At 43.1% G+C, this 22,576-nt stretch overlaps 1 protein-coding gene and 1 pseudogene across 3 annotated transcripts in view; both read left to right on the forward strand.

The window, feature by feature from the left end:
• The window catches only part of LARGE1 (LARGE xylosyl- and glucuronyltransferase 1), a 484,407-nt gene that overhangs the window by 85,777 nt on the left and 376,054 nt on the right, over positions 1-22,576 (forward strand). The window lies entirely within an intron of this gene.
• LOC112481910 lies at positions 15,412-15,532 on the forward strand (annotated as a pseudogene).

Below are 22,576 nucleotides of genomic sequence, written 5' to 3' on the forward strand. Positions count from 1 at the left end.
ATACTGGGCTCCAGGCTGCCAGACTCTGCCTCCCCAACCCTAAGGAAGATGAACCCATGGGGCTGGGCTGTGGGCACCCATCTTTCTTGGGCAGTGCTCAGAAATGTAGCCAGTGGCAAATCGTTAAATCTCTTTCTTTAAGTCTTCTCCTTAGGGATTATGGTTACTTTTGGGGGACATTGTGTCTTGGAGAAAGCAGAATACAAAGGTCTGAGTCATGGTCTGTCATTCAGTGCCTGTCTGTTTCTTATTTCACTGCACGAGGTTGCAGTTTCTTCATCTGTAGAAAAGACAGTCTCACGTCGGCGAACTGTCGTGGGGACCAAATGAAATCATTGACACGAAATTACATTACGCATATGTTAGTCGTGTAGCAGTCAGAGTTCTCTAGAGAAACAGAACCAATCGGAGACACAGGTAGAGATGTACGGCAGGTCCTCGAATGACGTCACTTCGTTCAATGTCATTTCGTTACAACATTGATGAGATGCTATAGGAACTCGATTCTTGTTTATATCACTTAGCCTGTGATAAAACCGGTTTTGCTATATATCATTTTGCCAGTTCCCAGAACCTCACGTTGTTAAGGGAGGACTGACCGTTCAAATAGAGATATACATATACCTAGAAGCTTTATTTTCAGGAATTGGCTCATGTGATTATTGGGGCTGGCAAGTCTGAAATCTGTAGGGCAAGCTGGCAGGCTGCAGCCTCAGGCAAGAGTTAGTGATGCAGTCTTGAGGCGGAATCTCTTCTTTTCTGGGAAACCTCAGTGTTTTGCTTTTGAGACCTTCAACTGATTGGATGAGGCCCACTCACATTGAGGGGATCTCCTTTACTTAAGTCAACATTGTAGATGTTAACCACATCTACAAAGCAACTTCACAGCAATACTGAGACTAGTATTTGATTAAGTAACTGGAGACTATAGTCGAGCCAAGTTGACACATGAAGCTAACCATCACAGTCATTTTCATTGTTATTGCTATGTCAAGAACCAAGAACTATTGACCCTTGAATGACACATGTTTGAACTGATGACATAAACTGATAGTATCAATAAATACAGTATAGTGCTGTAAATGTATTTTCTCTTGCTTATGGTTTTCTTCAAAATACTGTCTTTTCTATAGTTTATTATAGGAATACAGTGTATAATACATAGAACATACAAAACGTGTTAATCGACTATGTTATCGGTAGGGCTTATGGTCAACAGTAGACTATAAGTAGTTAAGTTGTCACAGAGTCGAAAGTTATACACTGATTTTCAGTGGGGTCTTGGCACCCTTTACCCCCTGCGCTGTTTGAGGGTCAACTGTCCTATATTTGACTCTGTTGGGGACTATTGGAAAAATGTCATTTGCTGATCCAATAGGCACCCAGTGTCTTAGCTCAGGGGACAGATGGTGGTTGGGTGAGGTCAGATTGAGGAGAATGACACAGGTGATAGAGGCTCTTAAAAGAGGGTGACAGTCCATCAGACTCACCTTCCCAGGAGCACATTCTGGGATGTGAGATGATTGAGTGAGAGTGAACACTCTGTCTGGAGAGGATATTAATTTTGGAGGTCAGACGGACCCGACTTAGAATCTTGGCCTCAACATATTTTCCTTCATGTCCCGCATTGCGATAAGTCACTTAACGTCAGTGATGCTGTTTTTAAATTTTTGTTCTTTAAATTGGGAAAAATAATACTTATCTTTTAGGCTTTTTGCAAGAGCGTGGAACATATCTGGCATGATTTAAACACTCAGTGAAGAATTATTCCCCTCCCTGTGTATCTGTTCAGTGTTCATTGAGTTGTTATAATGTGACATTTGTTTTAATCTAAATATTTTCCTCTACGGAGTTTAAAATTGAGAACGTTGCAGAATGCAAGAGAGTTAGAGAACACTGAAGATATCCGTCAGCATGGGAAAGGGTGTGATATTCAAGTGTGCCTGGGCTTCCTGTGTTCACAGTAAAAGTATATTTCACCATGAGATCGTTGATGAGCAAAAATGGTAGAATGAACGCAGTCATGGAGTCATGCTGTGTCATTCGAGCTGAAAGCTGAGATGGGACAAAAATGGAGTGTTTCCCAGTGGTTGTGCTATAATGGGAATGTCAGCACTTCACTGTCTCTGAAGACAAGCAGTCACCATTCTCAATTCCGTTTCACATGCCTTCTGGTCTGTTGGGCAGAGGGATCCTAAATGCTAGACACACCTGTCTTCCACCAAGATTTTTGCGTGGGGCAATATTGGGCCCTATTTTGTTTCTCGACCCTGAGGTACTTGACTCTCAGAAGATGAACAGAAGAATCTGTGTGATAGTGGTATATTTCCACAAGCTTGACATCCTTATGTGGGAGAGCTTGTTTCTTCTTAGAATGGAATTTCATTAATGCAGTAGACACCACTGAATGTCTGTGTGGAATTCATATGTCGAAATCCTATCCCCCAGTGTGAAGGTGTTAGGAGGCGGGGCCTTTGGGAAGTGATTACGATTAAATGAGATTATGAGGGTGGAGCCCTCGTGAATGGGATTAGTGTATTTACAAAACTCATCACCATGTGCCTTGGCCCACGTGAGGCTATAATCCAGAAGAGGCATCTCACCAGAACCCGACCATACTGGCACCCTGATCTCAGATGTCCCAGCCTCCAGAATGATGAGAAATAAATTTCTGTTGTTGATAAGCCACCAAGTGTAGGGTACTTTGTTATGGCAGCTGAAGTGACTAAGATTAGTACCTAAACCAACGCTAAACAAATAGTCCGTATTTATTTACTAATTCGGTATCACCTAATGGGAAAACAAAAACAAAAGCAAGCTGAACCAGTCACATTAACTATATCTGTTTATCTGTATTTTATTTGTCTTTTGCTGTCTCTGTCTCCTTGAGGAGTCTCTAAACTCCTTGAAGGAGAGATGGTCTTCTTTTCATCTCTGTGCTTTATTGTCTAGCACGGGGCCTGGCCTGTTGTCAGGGTGTAGTACATGTTTGAAAGAGTGAAGAAACTTCTTGATCCATGTTGTACTGTTGGCCTGGACAGCTGTTGAGGCTTGACTGTGTTTACGGAGTGAAATACTCTACACAAAGGCAAACTCAGTAATGGACCACAGTCCCAAGGGAACTATCTCAGAGCGTCTGATAGATGGACAGGACAGCCCGGTGGGGCTTGTACCATCTGTGCCTCCGAGCCGGTGGATCAGAGATGAACGTGTGACTGAGGGAGGTCTTAGCCATGACAAGTCACCCTGACTGGAAAGTGTGGGAGTCTCCTGTTCGAGTCCCAGCTTGCCTTGGAGACTGGAATGGATAGAAATGGCACTGTGGTGTACAGAGCTATCACTTGTGCACACATCCGGGGGAAGTCATGACAAGGAGAAGAACATACGTGCCCAAAGAGCTTTGTCCAAAATGAAACCGCCTGTTACAAATTATGGGCGGGTGAGCCGCTGGGTCAGAACTCCAGGAAGGCAGAGCAGGGAGCACACAATTCTCGATCCATTGCAGAGCATGTTGGAGCTTAGCATAGCCTTGACCTATGGTCCAGCCCTCTGGAGCCTCTGTTTCTGGAGCTGCAGGTATTAAATGCCCTTGAGTGGGAAAAGAAATGAGTTTTTAATGTTCATGTTGTTTACATATGTTAATCATCTTCTGCATTTGCTCACCCAGATTAAACCTATCAAAGTAATTTCTAAAAGTCGATTTTAATGACATCTCAGAGTCATCCTTAGAAACTTTCTGTCTCTATCCGATTTCCCCTCTCTTTGTCCCTCTTTCGCTTAGGTCATCCGAGTGAGCACTAAGCCTCAGTGCATTTCCTTCTGAGGTCTTCGGCGGGTTTTCATCTCCCACCTGTCACGGTCCTGGGTGGAGTTCCCATTATCCCTGGCCTGGAGTATTGCGCTAGCCACGGGCCTGGTCTCCTCCTTCCTGTGTCTCTTAATCCATCATTTTCATGCTGTCAGAGTGGTTTTTCTAAAGCTCAGAGCAGCTCATGGCAGTCCCTGCTTAAGCCTCTTTGATTACTCCTCATTGCCTCGAGAAAAAGTCCAAACAACTTAATATGACATATAAAGCTGTTCTCCAGCCTTCCTGGCTTTGGGCTCTACCTCTGTGTATCAAATTTCAAATTTACCACTCTCTAAATGTAACATATCCTTTCCTGTTTCCAGGATTTGGGAATTCTTGTGTTTTCCTTGGAAATCCTGTGCACTTTTCTGCCCTCAGACTCCTTTTCCTTTAAGACTCAGGTTTTGTCGGTTGAATTGAATCACAGGCAAACAGCGGTTAAGGAGGCTCTTAGATTGGCAGCCTTGATTTTTCCAGAGTGCATGGCTTTAGTTTAGTGGAAATTCTCTTTAGCTCAAGCCGGGAGTGCCCCACAAGGGAGCCTAGTTTGTTCATGTCTTTACTCGCTCTGCTAAATCGTGTTTTATTAATGTGTATGATTGTCCTGATGCTCGGGCTACTGTGCTAATGACTGATAATTGCCTTAATGAGCCATTTGTAAGAAATACAGTAATACCAGTAGGAATGAAACCAGACCCCACCACAGCTGGGGATATAATCGCCCTTTGACTGACTTCTAGAAGTAGCTGCCTGCAGGATTCAGGCAGTCAGGATGAGGAAGAGCTTTTTTGTGAACAGCAAACTTACCCATCTTCCTCTCACAAGTTAATCATGTGCCTGTCGGTCGGGAGGCTGGGTTATTCTGGGTAACAGATTTCAGTGACATACAATAAGAACTGTCCCCCATACTACATGTCCATCAGAAGTCGGTCACCTGTGTGTGGCTCTTCTCCATGCTGTCATCACTCAGGATCCAGGACGGTGAGGCAGCCTCTATCAAGACCATTTTCATGGAAGAGAGAGAAAGGCACACAACTGGTACTGAAAGCTTCCGAATCTCAATGGCTTATGTTCTTATTTCATCCGTCAGAGGAAGTCACGTGGCCGTGCCTGGGCAGAGAAGTTCTATTTTGATGTGCTCAGAGCTCAAAAACTGATACTTGTCAACAGCCTGAGGTCCACCATGCCACAGTACAGTGGCACATGATCTGCCTTACATAGTTTGGTTCTGGCAAGTCAGTAGAGAGATTTGATTGCCCTGTCAGAGGCTCAGTGAGTATGGCAGTGAAGAACTCAGGCTTGAGATTGAGCCAGTGTGTGGTTCAAATGCTGATTGCTGCTTTCCAGGTGCGTGACCTGGTCAGTGGACTTACCCTCTCTCACCCTGCTTCGTCATCTATAACATGAAAACAGCAAAACCTGTCTCATAGGATCGTTTGGGGTTTAGAGACACAGAGAGGGAGGTCCATGCTTCACTGGGATTTCAGTCTGAGTATCCATCTGTTCGTGTCCATCCATCCACGCATCCAGTCAACATGTATTTATGGACAGCCTCCTCTGTGTCTGGAGCTATGTTATGCTCTTGAGAATGAGCACTGATCAGCCCAGGCACATTCTCTGAGCTCACTGCTTAGTGGGGGATGGGGACTGATCGTGATGGCACATGAACATGTGTATAAACCGTCGTGTGCCGTGTGAGACAGGGTGGGGAGCCAGGAAAGCATACGTCGCAGGACCGATCTTTTTAATACTTTGTGCATGTGGGTGGGGTTAAGGAAGAGTTTGCCGAGAGGAGGAGGAGATTGGATAAAAGTGGGACCGGGGCTTGGAGCAGTGTGTCCTGGGCAGAGTGAAGAGTGTGACCCCGAGGCTGAGGGGTCAGTCTCACAGTCAGCATCAAACCTCTTTCCATCACATCCTCATTTTCATGGGAAAACACAGACAGGAGGGTCTCCTGAAAATGTGTGAACCACTGAACCCTTTAGCTGCATTGGCAGAGACGTCTGATTCCAGTGCACACCCCACTCTGTGGACCTGATCCGTCTCCCACATTGGATCGTGAGCATCCTGAGGATGGGGAAGTTCTGGGTCTCGCTTATGTTCGCGATCCCTGAGTTGTGCAAAGCGCCTTGCGGTTTGTAAACACTCAGCCTGTATTGGCTGATTAAAGTTCCACTTTCCTAAAGAAGGCTTGCTATCTGGGTTACCCCACCGATTTGTGTCCAGTACCTTTGCAATGGGGTGGTGGAGAGGCTGGGAGTTGACTGGATAAGAAGATGGAGAAACTTAAAAAATTAAAGACCTGGTCGTGAAAGTGAATGCTTATTAAGCAGTGACTATCTATTGGTCCTTCTTTTAAGCACTTCATATGAATTAACTTATGTAATCCCCAACAGTCCTCTGAACCAGGTACCATTGCTGTCATCCTGATTTTGCAGATGACGAAACTGCGCACAGAAATGTTGAGAAATTTGCCCAGGATCTCAGAGCTTGGAAGTGACAGAGCTAGGATTCGTATCCAGGCATGCCGTCTCCAGGGCTTTGCTCTTCATGACTTGCACCGACCTGGCGATCAAACTCTGTTTTTGGAAATCATACAGTTTGAAAGGGCGAGGAAAAGGATTTGAGGTCAGCTCTGAGTCTCACTGTCTTCCTCCGAGCAGGACAGCGATCTGAGGACCTTCAGGGGCCTGAATGCTGCTCCGGGGGCTGGAATTCAGAGATGAATAAGCTGTCTTTCCTTTTCAAGGAGCTTATATTTGAGGAGATGTCATGTTACAGATAATTTTAATATAATGATATAGCGATGTTCCTGGAAAGTATTCAAGGAGCTATTTATTCTCTTTCAGTATGTGATTATGTAAAGAGGTATTTCTGCTGAAGGTCTTATAAGCACTGCATCTCGAAAATGTGCCAGGTTCATTTATAAGGCTCTAGGCTGTCCTGGATGCTAGATGCACAGATTACACCATTCTAATACATGTCTCTAGCTGAATTTGCAGCCGCTCCTGGTTTTGGTTTCACAGTCTTGTCTGAGCCAGGAAACCTTGCATGAATCTGCCATAGCTTTCTCTTGGCTTCTGCTTCTGAATGACACGGTGCATTTACTCATCTACCCATCCATCCATTCATTCATTTAACATTTGACAAATGCTTGTTTGGGGCCAAATTTTCTTTCTTTCTTTCTATCTATCTATCTATCTATCTATCTATCTATCTATCTATCTATCTATCTATCTAGTATTTTTTGGCTAGGCAGTGTTCCTAGGCAGAGGAAATACAGTGGTGAATTAAAGAAAGACTCTTGTCATAACCTTAAATTCTAGTGAGGGCAGTAAAAGAAGTCAGACACCGTTAAGGTTGAATAGTGTATGATTCCGTTTACATGAAATATCCATAATAGGCAAATCTATAGAGACAGAATGGAGAGAAACTGCCCGGTGGGGAGGGGGTTTTATTTGGGAGTGATGGACACATTTTGGAGCTGGATAGAGATGGTAGTTGCACAACGTTGAAAAGGCACTAAATGGCATTTAAAGTTTGTTCACTTTAAAATAGTCGATTTTATGGTATATTGCATTTCACTTTAATAATTTCTTAAAAAGTAATAAAAATAAATTCTAGTGAGGGGGGATAGACATTAAACAAAGTTCACAGTGATCGTGAAAATTTTAGAAATGGAAGAAAAAAGAACTGGGACATGCTGTGTGGAGTAACGGGTTGTCATTTCAGACAGGGATGCATAAGGAGATGACTCAGAGAGGCCAAGGGAGGTGGGAGGGAGCAGGCCGAGGACGCAGTAAGGCAAAGGCTGAAGGAGAGCATGTTCATGGTGTTGTAGGAACAGGCTGAGTGAGGATAAGGTGAAGCAGTTCTGCTGCTGGCCCCAAGTGCCTTTGTGCAAATTAGACAAAGACGCCCCCTTGGAAGCACAGCCTGTGTGAGTGCAGGGCTCACCGGAGGCTTTCGGCCGTCTCTGTCCAGCCACCTGGTTCAGGGCACAACATGCAGGTGTCACGTGGTGGCCCTGCTAAGAGTAAGAGCTGAGGTCTGACAAGGAGGATCACAGGTAGGGTCTTTAAATGAAATAGGGAGCCATTGAAGGGGTCCCAGCCCAGGAGAGATGGGCAGAAATATGGGCTGGTGGTTTGGACCAGAACTGAAGCAATGACAGTGGTGAGAAGCGATCAGAATCTGGTTGTGTTTTCAAGGTAACTTCAAAAGGATTTGCTGTCACATTGGACGTGGAGACTAACAGAAAGGAAAGAGTTGATGGTGAATCTGGTTTCTTTTCTGAGCAGCCAGAAGGAAGGGCGGGGGGCTTCCATTTATCCTAACGGAAAAGATCACGAGTATCTAGTTTGGGAGAGGATATTAATCGTTTGGTTTTAGTCTTGTCGAATCGGTGGTACTCTTTTCGATATCCAAGTGAAGACATTGGGCTGGGCAGTTGGCTCTGAGCTTGGGGTTCTAGAGCAAGGTTAGGATAAGGAGATCTAGATTGGGAGTTGCCAGCATTTAGGTGGCATTTAAGGCCATGGACCTGGCTGAGAGCAGCTAGGAAATGAGTGCAAGTGGAGAAGATAAAATTGGACTTGTCTGCACTCTCTCCATGCTCTGGAAAATCATATCTGTGCTGCACAGGGAATATTGGGGACTAATTTAGTCATTTTTAAAAACAGATTTTTTTTTTAAGCAAAGAATTTCAGTCTTATTCCCAGGGGAATATAAAAGTAGGTTGTTCAAGGTATCAAAACCACGCAGATATACAGCTGGCTCTCTGCAAATGTTCCCTGGGAAGCAGTACCCAGGTGTATGCACGGTACTGTGCATTGTACTGAACAGCAGTAAGCTGGGCTGTGAGTCTCTTGCAGCCCTCTTTTTCTTACATGTGCCCCCAGCTACCAAGAAATTATCTGGTATTCAGAAGGTGCCAAATATATGTTTGTGTTATGAATGGATGGATGGTCCTTGCCTTCTGTGCTTGAAGACCAGGCTAGAAAGATCCAGTTTCATATTATGTTGTTAACTTGTGGTTTGAACCAAAGAGGCTTATATGTGTGTTGGTTATTGGAGATGAAATCTACCATCATGGGTTGAACATTCACCACATTTTGCATCTAGGGCTCTATGTCAATTCCCAAAGAGAAATCTCAAACTGCTGTGAACAAAGGCAGCGTTATTGGAATCAGCTAGTGAGTTCCGAAGAAGATTACTCTGGCCAGAGTTCATTTAGGTGTATCCGCGTGTGCAAAAGGGAGTTAACACACCCTATGTGAAAGCCCTGCTTATGTCTGAGAAGTTGGATGTTATTCCCAAAGCTGGTAAGGGTGGCTCGCTGTGCCCAAACTTTGTGCAAACTATATAGTTTGTGCTGAACACTTGCTTTCCTTCTGGGGGTCTAGAATTTTGGTGCATGTCAGGCTGAGGCTGCCTGACCCGTCCCCAATAAAAACCCTGGGCACTGAGTCTCTAAGGAGCTTTTCTGGTAGACCACATTTTACATGTGTTGTCACAAGTCATTGCTGGGCGAACTAGATGCATCCTGGGTGAGTCCACTTGGAGAAGACTCACGAAACTCATGCCTGGTTTCCTCCAGACTCTGCCCCATTGCGGGATTTGCCTGATGTCTTTCTGCTGTAATAAGTCATGGCCATGAGCTTGTGTGGGTATGCGCTGAGTCCTCCTAGAGAGTCATGGTACCTGAGCCTGGTCTTAGGGACCTCTGACACGTCTCCTTTTTTGGTTGGTTGCCTTATTAAACAGTCGTATCACCTTACTGACCCTTGAATACCGTTAGTTTTTTGTTGGGTTCCAACTGTACACATATCATATTCATAAACTGTGCAGGTCTCCAGGCTAGTTTGTCTTTAGAAACCAACTCACGCCACCAAATGCTCATGAGGGGACTTGTTCACAAGACAATTCCATTTATAGGGCCTTGCATAAGCTACAGAGATGGTTTAGACATAGACAAAATCTCAATTTGAGAGAGAAAATGTAAGTTCTGTAAAAGCAGAACCCCTAGAACTTTGGAGAAGTAAATGCTCTGCCACTTCTGTGATGTAAAGGTCACTTAATAAGGAGAAGTTTATGATTATTGTGTTGCGGGGGTGGTTATGGAAGTGACAGTAAGGCACTGGTAGAGTTTAGTGGTTTAGAGAAAGAATACTTTGCTCTTCACTGGTATTTTTTACTCTCTTACAGTTTTATTAGTCTATCCATCCATCCACCCACCTTTCTATCTATCCAGTTGTCTGTCTTTCACCCACCCACCCACCCGACATTGCGAGGCAGCTTGTTACCTTACTGAGTGTTCCGTCAGGCCCTGGGGTGTGAGAATGAGTTGAGTAGGGTCCCTGTCTTCCTGAGGTATGGTCTAGGGAGAGAGACAAGGAAATGAATACTTCCGAGTGGACAGTGAAGCACATCAGATTCTCTAGGATCCCACAGGAGCACGTGCCTAATTCATCCTGGTTGGGAGTGATGTTGTGACAAGTGAGGTTGTCACCCTACTGTATATCAAAGAGATTATCCAAACAAAAGGACAGGTCTCTGCCTTCATGGCTATTCAGGCAAAGGAGAGGGCAGCACACCACCTCTTGGGAGTTCCACTGAGGGTAACCGGAAATGCTTCTTTCATTTGACATTAGGATGACTCTGAGCCACTTTTAGTGCAAACCAGGGACGTAGCCATTCCCGAAGGCACGTGGCAGTTACCCAACTTCACCTGCCTGTGATAATCAAAGGAAGACACCCAAACTAGCAGTCTAGGACATTTAGCAGGGCCGGAGAACCCTTCTCGGAATGATAATAGGTCTGTCTGAAGTACCCTTCTCGATGCCTTCTTTGAATTCTGAGCCATTTGCAGTGGGAATAAGCTGTTATGGAGTCAGCAGTTGTGAGCCGAAGAAGCCAAATTATTGCTTTTATTTTTGGCTTTGCCTGGGGTCAGAATTCCTTTTGTTTCTGATTTACCTTTTGTTTGAGAAACTTGGCCTGATTTCTGTGTTTTGAGCATTCTGTAGTCATCTCTCTGCAACCAAATCTTTCTTTACACAGATGCTTGTTAACCCTGCATCTTTTCAGAGTTAATTATCAGACATTTCCTCTCAGGACTTTCCTAAAGTGGTCTGAGCAAAAGAAGGTATTACTTTCATGAGTGAGCAAAAATAGCAACAGCAAACACTGTGTGTCGGGCACTGTTCCTAAGTGCTTTATCTAGTTTAACTTTTAATTCTTAAAGAATGCGTGAAGTCGGTGCCATAATTACCCTCTCCATTTTACATATGAGTAAACTGAGTCACAGGAAGCTTAAGGAGTTTGCGTAAGAGCTTCTACTAATCTTGGATTTTAGAAAAAAGTGGGATACCTAAAGCACGATTCATAAAACAAAAGTTCCTTCCACCTCAGAGTCTCTTTGGCACCACTTGAGAACAGTATGCACAGCCCCGGTGGAGAATTATTTCTGGTGAAGGATTTAGGGAGGAGGTCATGGTGTCTGCATTTGTCACCTGTGTGGTGGACCAAATGAACTTGGCCTGATGCCAGTCTTCCTTTGCGCATGTCCCTCCAGTGTGGAAAAGAGTTTGGGGTGGCAGGGACCAGAATGATTACATCACTCCCTCCGGATCGGACCTTTGATCGGACCTTTGAAAAATGTGTCAAGATCCTGCATCCAGCGTTTGGAGCAGCAGTCAGCAGTGTTTCTGAAGCAAAAAGCCACATGCGTGTCTGGGGAAAGGATGGTTGCCCCTTCCGTCAGTTCTCTCTTTCGAACCTGAGGGATGCCCATCAGGTTTCACTAATTCCTTTCATAAGGTTTCACTGTATTCCTTGTTCACTGATACTTTGTATCATACGGCATGCATGTTCATTTTTAAAGATAAATGCAGAGAGAGAGTGTGTGTGTGTGTGTGTGTGCGTGTGTGTGTGTGTGTAACACCTGTACTCACCGTGTGTCAGATATTGCTGGGTGCTTTACATTTATTGCCTTTTATAACTCATGCAACAGCTCCCTCCCCCCGATCCACCCCCGTACACACGGTAGGGGTACTATTCCCATTTTTTAGATGGGCAAAATAAACAGGGCAGGGATAGGGAGGGAGGGTTAGGTAACTTTCCCTGGTCACAATTGTAAATGGCAAAACTGGAATAAACCTCAGGTCTGTTTATCTTTAGAACTAGTGTTTTCAGTGTATGATTTATCTTCAGGCTCCTCTTACAAATAAAGAAGGATCCCAGAACTCAAAAGGCAGTGTATCAGTTAGGATGTCTTTGGCTGTGAAGAGCAGATCTATAAAACCGGCTTCAGCAATTTAGGGAATGCCCCGGAAGTTGACAATTCCAGACAGAGGACTGAGGTCAGGTGAGACTGTGTCCTTTCTCATGTGCTTCTCTTCCCCCAGCCACCATCGGTTTATACCCGTGCCCACTCTGAATCAATCCTTGTGACCTGGGGGCTTTGATTACACTGATTGTGCAGGTTAACAGACAACAATATCCAAAGGCCCCAGATGTCACCTACAGCCAGGCAAAGGTGGAGCTGTGGGGACTTGATCAGGAGGTGAGGGGAGCTGTGAAGGCAGGAGGCACAAGTTGGAGAAGGTAATGGCCTGGCTTGGGGGGCCTCCTCTTCTCCCCCTTTTCATCTGCCTACTTCCGAATTTACTTAAACCACAGCCACCCAGGGACCCACCCACCTCCATCTGTTTCTGATGCTTTTCAGAGGTTTCCACTCTAATTATCACCTGTCCAGATGCTTTTAGAAGAGTCCACATCTTACTACACATCACCTCTAAGGTAGAAATGTTCCCTCCTCTTCCACCTGTCTCTGTTTCTTTGCATTTTCCCAAGGTCTTTGACAAGAGAGATTCGCAGATTTCGCTGTTCTACTTTCTTTCATTGTTTTTCCCTGGCATGATAATTTTACAAGGAAAATAAAGGTCCTGACGCCTCTCCTCCTTCGATTTATTATCATAAAGACATTTTGCTTTTCTTTTTAGAGTTTGAGGTTATTTTGGGTGTTTCTCCCCCTCGTCCCTAGAGATCTGGGTTTGGAGGTGTCTCCAAAGATGATAATCTCTCTAATCTCTTTGTCTCGCGTCCTCCCACTCAGAGGGGGCCAAAGTGTGATCGAGGGCTTGGCTTCCTCCCGATTCCTCCCTTTCTGACATTTCAGAGCCTTAGCTGTTCTTTCTTTATTCCTCATTGAAACAGATGCTTAGAAAAGGTTCCAATTACATGTTAAATTAAACTGGATAATGCAAGCATTTATATATGTGTTACCTGTGTAATATTTGAGCACTTAATATGTTTTAAGCATTATACATATATTAATGTATTTAAACACCACAGAACCCCTGTAATTTTTTAAAATCACATTTTACACATGAAGAAACTGAGGCCCAAAGACATCAATTGACCTGCGCAAAGTCGCACGGCCTGTAGGTGGTAGAGCTAGGATTTGAACTTGGTAGTCTGGCTCCACGACCATGTTTACACACACACACACTTGTAAAACTCCATATGCGTATGCTCATTAATGTATATGTAGTCATGGTTACTGCAAGAATGAAATTGGTTATGTCTGTGTAAACATAAATATAAATAAGGAGCAGTAATTATTACTATGACTGAGAGTGAACTGAATACTTACTGTATGCCAGGCATGGTGCTAATCGCTTTTACTCAACTTATTCCATGTCGAGCTTTCTGCGGCCCTGCAACTTGCTACTATTGTCATTCCACTTTTTAGATGAAGACATCGAGGCTGAGAGATGAGCTGATTTCTGCCAGATGATACAGTTTACAAAGATGGAACCTGAATTTCAACCTCGTTAAAGATCAGTTCTCTTTAAAATAGGATCGGCAACAACTATTAGCATTCATTGAGTCCTGTTCCATGCTCAAGACCAAAGAAAAAACATTCCAGCAGGTCCTCGAATCCCGTCATTTAGTTCAAAGTCATTTTGTTGTAACATAGAAACTTAACTCTTTTCATATCGATTGGCGTATGGTAAAATTGGTTTTATTGTACATCGTTTCATGGTAAAATTGGTTTTATTGTACATCGTTTCACTTAAAGCCACAGAACCTATTGATGGTGTTAAATGAAGACTTAACTGTACTTAGATTGTCATATGTCAACCATCCTCCGTATTTTGGCCTCCCTTTCACTCTTGAGTAATTCCCACTTTGGGCCATTGAGTCTTTGGCTGCTGAACACATGAGGAAACTGAGTTTAGAAATTGTGTGACTTGACCAGGCCACACAGCAGTACGAGGGTGGGTTGGGTTTGAATGTTGTTCCACCTGTCCAAAGAGCCAAAGCTCTCAACTGTTATAGCCACCTGGCTCCTCAGAGTTTTGCTGTCTCCAGGCTCCTCCCAAGAGCACATCTGGCTGGAAAGACCTGGTCTATAGGCAGAGATGCTCCCTGCTTCAACCCGAGTCCTCCAGGCTCAGCTGGGACTGCTGGTGCCAGGGCTCCTGGTTCCTCCCACCATCCTCCCCGCACCACCTACCAGAGAAGAATCAGCTGAGGCACTCTCTTTTGTGTCTAGTATCTGGGAAAAGGCAGCTGCACAGTCTCCATCAGCATTTGCAAATTATTCATAAACTATCTGTGTAGACACCCGGGGCCCAGCCACGTACTTCATGGACCTGAACGTGGGTTATGGGAAGCTCATGGATGCGTGAGTTTGTTAGGAGGGCGGGCATCACATCAAGCACAAACCATCTTTATGCTTTCAGCCTTTCAATATCCAAGCCCAGTTTCCCCCTTAGCATTAATAAACTTTATTTCCCCTGCAGTTGTAGGAGAGAGAGAGAGGCCAAAAAAAAAAAAAGAAGAAAAACTCAGAAAACGGAAAACAAAACAAAAGCCACCTCTGTCAATTCCATTTTTATTAGTTTTTTTTATTTTTAGTTTTAGATATTTGCATGAAAACAAGAGATTTTCACACCACCCCCTTCTTTTATGATTATAATAGAGAAACAATAAAAGGACAGATTCTTAAGGGAAAAATGGGGCTTGCCTATTTTAAATAAGCAGAAAGCTTCAGTGTTGAGGAAATAATGCAAACCTGCCATTTATAGGAAAAGTTCTATTTAGGGAGAAGGATTTTTCCTCGTGTTCCAGTGAGTGGCAGGAGGGACTCTGAAAGCGACAGTGGCCATCCGGCGTTCCGGAATAAAAGCCATTCCGAGAAGGGAAGTGGTGGTGTCCACTTCTCATACACAGCCCGTGCTGGGTCTCAGGTTTTCCAGTGGGAAGTGGCAGGCGAGCCTTTTACTTCCTCCGATGGAATTTGTAATAAAACAAAATATATGTCCTAATTAAAATAAATATGGCGGGTGGGGCTCTTGAAAGCCGCTGCCCCCTGGTTCGGAGGGTTTTTCTGCTCAGTTGTGAAGCGTCATGCATGCAGGCATGAGCTGAGGCCCATTTTGCCCTTCCTCATCTAAACTTGCAAAAGTCTAGTAGCTTTTATCAGAGGTGGGTGTTTGGCTGGGTCCTTTTTTTCTCCCAGTTGTTATATTTTTTAAATGGACAACCCTGTAGTCGATGGCCATGTTACCCTGAACGTACCTGATCTCATCTGATCTTGGAAGCTAAGCAGGGTTGGGCCTGGTTAGTACTTGGATGGGAGACCTCACCTTGGAATACCAGGTGCTGTAGGTGTTAAAAATAAAAAGAATAAATAAATAAGTAAATAAATAAATTGACAACCCTGTAGCCAGCCAGGGTGATTGAAAGAAAGACTGAAATTTTCATCTTCCAAAACATGTTTTTCAACCTTTCTTTGGATCACTAATGGGAACAATAACGCCCTACTGAACACCTATCTCCAAGATGCCTTAAGAGCATGGTGAACACGTCATAAATCTTGGTGACATGGCTTGCGGTAGCCAGCCAGGCATGGAGATCTCTCCCCTGGACACGCTCAGGGGTCTCTTGTTCTTTCTGAGAGAAGCTGTTCTTGGATATTAAATAAGATAGTACTTGGCACAGACTAGATGTTCAATGTTATTTATTCTCTTCTCCTGCCCCTCACCCCGCTCCCCCATTCCTCTATTTCATAAGTCGGGTTTTGGAGAACCCCCTGGACATAGTGGGAAAGGAAGTCTGTGTTCAGGGGAATTGGAAAATGCTGGATACGGAAGAGGAGAGAGAGAGCGGTGTGGACGTTGGGGGCAGGCGGCTTGGCCACCCCTGCATTTTATGTGGAGGAACAGTCTTAAGACTTGTGACTTTTGTGTGTGTGCTTTGTTTTTTGTTTTTGAACCTGTGACTCTCTTAGTCTGGTTTGTAAAGTTGTCCTTAGGATATGAAAGATGCTCCTCGTGACTTCTTGTTCCCAGACTTCCCATCCTCTTGGGGTTCGGGGGTTGCTAATAACAGTTTCCCGGTCATACCTTAGTCTTCCTAACATTTCTAACCCCAGAATGTCTGCAGTCACCTGGTGTTCCGTCACACAGACTGAACATCACACTGGCTTTGGAGTCCATGCAGCTGAGTCTGAACGGGGGTGCCTTGGCACCTCGCTTAGCTTCTCTGGATATCACAGTCCTCAGATAGAAAAGGCGACGAGTGACAATAATAAAGTCTACCCATTAGGGCTGTTGTGAGGATTAAATGACAGAATGTGGTCCAGCACCTGTCCTGGCATGTAGTGGGCACTTCACCAAAAAGACACATGATGATTTTCTTTTCCCTTACACATAAATAAGGCACAGTATTTGCCCTAGAAAGATAGTGGTAGCTGTTATTAGTGGTAGTAGTACTAATAGTAGTGGTACTAGTACTGGGAGTAGTAATACAGGTAGTAAGCTTTTGGCTTAGCTTCCATATAAAAGTCCATGTGATTTCTATATAATAACTCGTCAGATTATTATATAGAAAAATAGTATGCTAATATTATATACAACATATTAATAAATAATTATTAACAATATTAATCATTGATTATATAATTAACATATTAATATTACATTATTCTTATAATAATATTATGTAATTATGTTGTAATTACATTCTAATAATAATGCTGTTTGACAGAATTATTCCCTCAGGCATTTATCCATAAAAATCGCGATAGCCTAATGACAAGGCATTGTTAGCAATAAAATATTCCATACAGGTGAATTGCCAGATGAAAGGACACCTTTCCCTTTGTAAAAAGCAAAATTTCGAAAAAACTAAATAAAAAAAACGCACAATGATGTTATGGAAAATGTTCCAAACTCATATTTTTCTCTCTTCTCAAACAGAAAAGCCCGAATATTATTTAAACTTTTCATCACGTGACTCCATTCGCTTTTGTGCCATACTGTCACCCATGAGAACTACTAAAATCGGAGGGACAGTTTGCCCCCACTGTAAATGGCCCAGCCCATCATGCCTGTGTAGTTCTGTGTTTTACTGTACTTTCTTCGGCACGGCCGTCCACTCTCAGACCATCCTCACCACGCCTAAATTGCTTGGGTAACATCTGAAGGTAGCTACAGCTTTTTCTGTATGGAGCATATCGACTTTTTAATTTCGACTATTTATCTCATCCTTCGTAAGCTTTTCTCATTTACTTCCGGAAAAGTAGGCTCGCTCTTCCTTTAAAAACCTTGTCCTGATAGCAAACACAAGCTATAACACAGAGCTCTTTCTTCTGTGGTCTTTCAAGGAAATTTGGTTTGTGGTGTATAAAAAGAAAAGTTTTCTGCTGTTGTTTTTTTATAGAATTTTTACCTGCTGTTCACCTTGAAAGGACGCTTGCCTGTGGGGATTTTAAAGCAAAATAAAATAAAATAAAATAAAAAAGATTGAAACTTTTGAAGTAATCCAAATAAATATTCTGGATAGGTATGGCTAAGAAAAAAAATTCAAAACAGCTTTTGGAAATACCTGTCAATTATATCTTAAATTTTGCTTGCATATCACATTAGTAGATCCTGTGGATATGAAGTTTTTCAATCTTTTTGACGGGCAGAATAAACTTAAACTTCGGTGAGCTTCCAGAGAGGCATAGTTTGGTCTTTTATCATAGTTTTGAAGGCAAAAAAGATAACTGGAAATCTCTGGGAAGAATAGATTTTAAGGATTTCTGTCGAGTTATAAATACCTCAAGGAAAAGAACCATCTTAGTTTTGTTTTCTTTATATTCACTTAAATGTTTATTGGCTTTTGAAGCAGTTTGGTACAGAGTTCCGAAGTTGAAAATGTTTTGGACTTAGAGTGAGGAGGTGTGTTTTAAATTCCTGTGGTGTCCTTGCGTGATTCAGTTTAAGTCCCCGAGTCTTGGTGTCCCTCCACAAATAGTTACTGAGTGGCTGCTGTGTTCCACGTGCTGTGCCAAGTTCATGGACACGCAGGAACCAGCGGGACGCTCAGTGCCTGCCCTCGTGGAGTTTATAACTGGGCAGGGCCTCGTAAACTCTGTGATTCCCATCTTCCTGTTCGGTGTTTGGTCACATGTTCTTAAGACCTTATTATTTATGCGAATACATGTATGGTACTAAGAAATTTATACCACTCTCCTTCAGTAGCAGATAACCAGAGGAACCAAACTATGCAGAAGTCTGGCTAGATGCTGCTGCCAGACAGAAGCTCTGTGAAGGACGTTCTCAGTTCCCTTTGTCGGGAGTTGGAGGCTGTAAGCACATACTAGCATCGTATTGAGGGGTCGGAAAGGGAGGAAGTAACTTTCTCACTAAGCCCTTTTGAACTAAGATATGAAGGTTTTCAAAAACTGAGTTAAATACTTGATTTTCTCACTGTGAGCAATGCTTGTTGGGGAAAGCTTCACGGAGAAGGTGACATTTGAGCAGGGTCTGAAAGGACAATTAGGAGTTGACCTGGCAGGTAATTTGTAGGAAGGACATTCCGAAAGACCAGTCATAATATTGCTTTTATTGGTTTGGAAATGTACATTATTTGACATCTGGCATTGAATGTGGAAGTCTGAAATTCTAGACATTAAAAGACATTTCAGAAGAATATTGAGACTTCATGATGAAGACCTGTTGTTTGGAAGAGCATTAAAAAAAATGCCCTGATGCATCCCCACCTGCCTTCACTTCTTGCTAAGGATAAACAATGATCCCTTCTTAGATTAAGGTCACCAGCCCACCTAATGCCCCTTAGGCCATCAAACTTGCCTCTTTAGTGCTTTTCCAGAGGTTTGGGTTAACCGAAGAGTCAGGGGCTTCAAAATTCTAGTTCCTGTTTAAAAGCGGGTAAAACATAGTATCCTCCATTAGTGGAAAGTAAAGTGTGTCATTCGCTCCCTTAGAAAGAAGCAAGCCCTGCCTTCATGGAGCTTGCATTCCCAGGGGAAGAAAGACAATAAAAAAATAATCTTGCAGTAATATCAGAGAGTTTACTGCCTATGTTTTCTTCTAGAAGTTTTATGGTTTCAGGTCTTACATTTAAGGCTTTCATTCATTTTGAGTCTGTTCTTATATGCAGTGTAAGAAGGTGGTCCAGCTTCTTTTTTTTTGCATGTATCTCTAATTTTCCCAACACCATTTATTGAAAAGACTGTCTTTACCCCATTGTATATTCTTCACCCCTTTGTCATATACTAAGTGAGCGTATAGGCATATATACAATGGAATATTACTCAGCCATTAAAAAAAAAATGAAATCCTACCATTCGCAACAACATGATTGGACCTAGAGGTTATTATGCTGAGTGAAATAAGTCAGACAGAAAGATAAGGTCCATATGATTTCATTTATATGCGGAATCTAAGGAACAAAAAGAACAAATTAATCAAAAACAGACTCACAAATGTAGTGGACAATTTGGTGATGGACAGAGGGGAGGGAGGTTGGGGGCCTGAGAGAATGGGGTGAAGGGTTAAAGAAGTACAAATTAGTAGTTGATAGATGGTCGTGGGGATGGGGAGCACGGCAGAGGGAATGCAGTTAGCATGAATATGATGGCTAGGTAGAAGGCCAGGGGAGGGAGTCATTGGGAGAGAGCGCTTTATGAACTATATCAACGTCTAACCAATGTACTGTATACTTGAAACTAATTTAAGTAAATAAATAAAATACCCTTGCAAATAAGTATTTAGTAAAAGTGGTAAGGACTAAGAAGGAGACGTGTTTGGTAGAAAAGGAGGGGTTTTGAGACGTGAGACCTGAAGAGAATGTTAAGGGGATAAAGGAGAGAAAGATCTAGAAGGAGGAGAATGCTCAGAGACCCTCTGGAGAGAGTGGGGAGAGTTAAGCCCCCAACCTCCCTATGAGGTGCCTCTCTGTAAGGTCAGAATATTTCATACCATTTCCTGTCTCCTGGAAAGAAGGACCCACCTTTTCCCAGCTTTGGAGAGTCTTAAATGGACTTCCAGAGGCTGTGGCTATGACCAAAGGTGACTAATTCCTTGAAAAAGAAGTGCCCTTTAGTGATAGGATGGCAATTTTGAATCTCACCTTGATTGCTCATGGGGGCCAAACTGGAGAGAAGTGTGTCAGGGGCGTTTCATTGTTCCAGTTAACATTTGAATAAGAACCTTGGTGTTCCTTTGCATTGTGAAAGGAATGTCATAGTAAAAAACTAGAGCATCCCTCCGAACCAGGGCCTCCTTAGAACTTGGAAAGCCACCTTCTCCGTCTTTCCCCAGCATCTGAATAGCATGCCCTACTTGGGCCCCAGAGGATGGGCTTCTTGAGAAATTCCTCATTTCCTAATGATCCTGAGTCGTATCCTTTAAAAGCATGTTTTTGCTACCTACGGGATTAAATAAAGTAAATGAAAAGAGCATGTCAGAGCCGGGCTCCAGGCAACTGAATGCGGCCCGTGGCTTCCAGTAGGGCAAATTGAAATGTTCCCCGCCTTTCTCATTTCTTTCCCCAGCCCGCCCTGGTTGTGGCGACTGAATACAGCATGTGCCTAAGTATCTACTCCTTGTTTGCATGGAAATAGTGCACCAATTGGATCCCACAGCATTTCCTTCCTCTCCTGACAGCTTGAAATTTTTTCTTTTTTTTTTAAAGTGGCTTTGATAAGAGTCAGGGCCAAATTATTAAATCACCAGGGTGACCCTTTCTGTTCATCAGCCGCTAATGAACTTAGAAAATTGGGATCTCATCTGGCAGACAAACTCATTTTGTTTGACACACAGCTTAAAACTATTTGTAAACAAGAACAAATTGCGGTGTGTGTGGGTTTTTTTTCCCCGCTCCAACGGGCCCTGGGATCGGTACGCGTGGGTTTTCGAGGGTTTTTTTTCTCTTTAAACGTCTAGAGGTTCGTAGAAACAAAGCATTGGGTTTCTTCCTGTCTTGGCTGCTTGCATTTGTGTTGGCTATCGGCCTGGGTGTGGACCTCGTACACAGCTGGCGTGGTGCATTAGAAGGCAGGAAGATGTGCATGTGACCGGTGGCTTGATCAGTTACTCGTCAAGTGACTTTATTGAATTGTTTAACATCTTTGTTACCCCAGTATCCTGATTCACAAAATGGATAGCTAACAGGTAAAATGATGACAATATATTATCATATATTGTATATATGCTGTATATATATACATAGCAATATATTGTTTTCATAAATATAAAACTGTATGTAAAACATACACATATGTATGTACACACACATATACATATAAAATAAAGATTTATTTTGTGCTTATTAGTACCTGCAATTATCTCCTGAAAACAGAGCAGATTTCTTTGAGGGTAGAAAGTCACTTTCATTGTAACTTTTCAACATATTTTTTATTTAATCGTGCATTGGAATACCTAAACTCCGAAGTCATTTAAAAAGCAAGTAGAGCGTTAAACATCTTTACCTTCAATTTTTTCTGTTCCCTCAAATTTAGGAGAAAATTCAGAAATTCTTTAGTTAACTGCTGGGGGTTCCCACTCTATAAACAGGAAGTATGGAGGAAAATAGACGTTCAGGAGTCAGATTGCCGAGTTTATATTCTTGCTCCATCACTTACTGGCTGTGTGACTTAGGGTATATTACCTAGTTCCCCCTTCTATAAAATTGGTATAGTAGTACCTAATTTACAGGGTTGGACTTCAGTAAGACACTGTAGATAAAGCACTTTAAATACAGTGCTTGGCACAATGATACTTAATATGACAATATACTACTATGACTAGTAATATTATTGTTTTATTCATTTACTAAGCAATTACTGCAGTTGTTAAACAAAACAAAAAATAGAGAAGGTTTCTAGTTAAACTGACTCTAGTGGGGCCCTCAAAGGGGACTCGCCGAGTCGGTGGTCCCTGAGGATGGATTGGAGGTTGTGTCCTGAATCATCATGCACAAAAGGAGGATAAAAAAGAAGAAAGTGAAGGATTGTCTTAGAGGTTCAATATTGATTGGTTTTACCAACTTCGAAAGCTCCTTCTGAGCACGTAAGTCCTCCCTTTCATCCGTCGATGAAAGAAGACGCTGATCTCCGTGCCCTCCCCCTGCTTGCCCTGGCCTTCCAGCACAGCCTGGTGATCAATAGCCACCAGGGGATTTAGAGCCATCTCTCTACAGAATCATACAGTGGCACTAGCACTGCCCTTGTCTTGTTCACGACCATGTCCCCTGTCCCCAGCTAGGTTGTTTCTCAAATGCATATTTGTTTAAGTTAAAAGACACAGCCTTCTGCCTGGAGAACTTCTAGTGGTCACCTCTTCTTCCTTTTGTGGTCACTCATTTCTCAAACTTCTCACTCGTTTTCCATCCGCTGGCTCTAGTCCGCCTTCCCATACATCT

Source organism: Pteropus alecto, unplaced genomic scaffold (genome assembly GCF_000325575.1).
Source record: "Pteropus alecto unplaced genomic scaffold, ASM32557v1 scaffold94, whole genome shotgun sequence".
Taxonomy (NCBI): domain Eukaryota; kingdom Metazoa; phylum Chordata; class Mammalia; order Chiroptera; family Pteropodidae; genus Pteropus; species Pteropus alecto.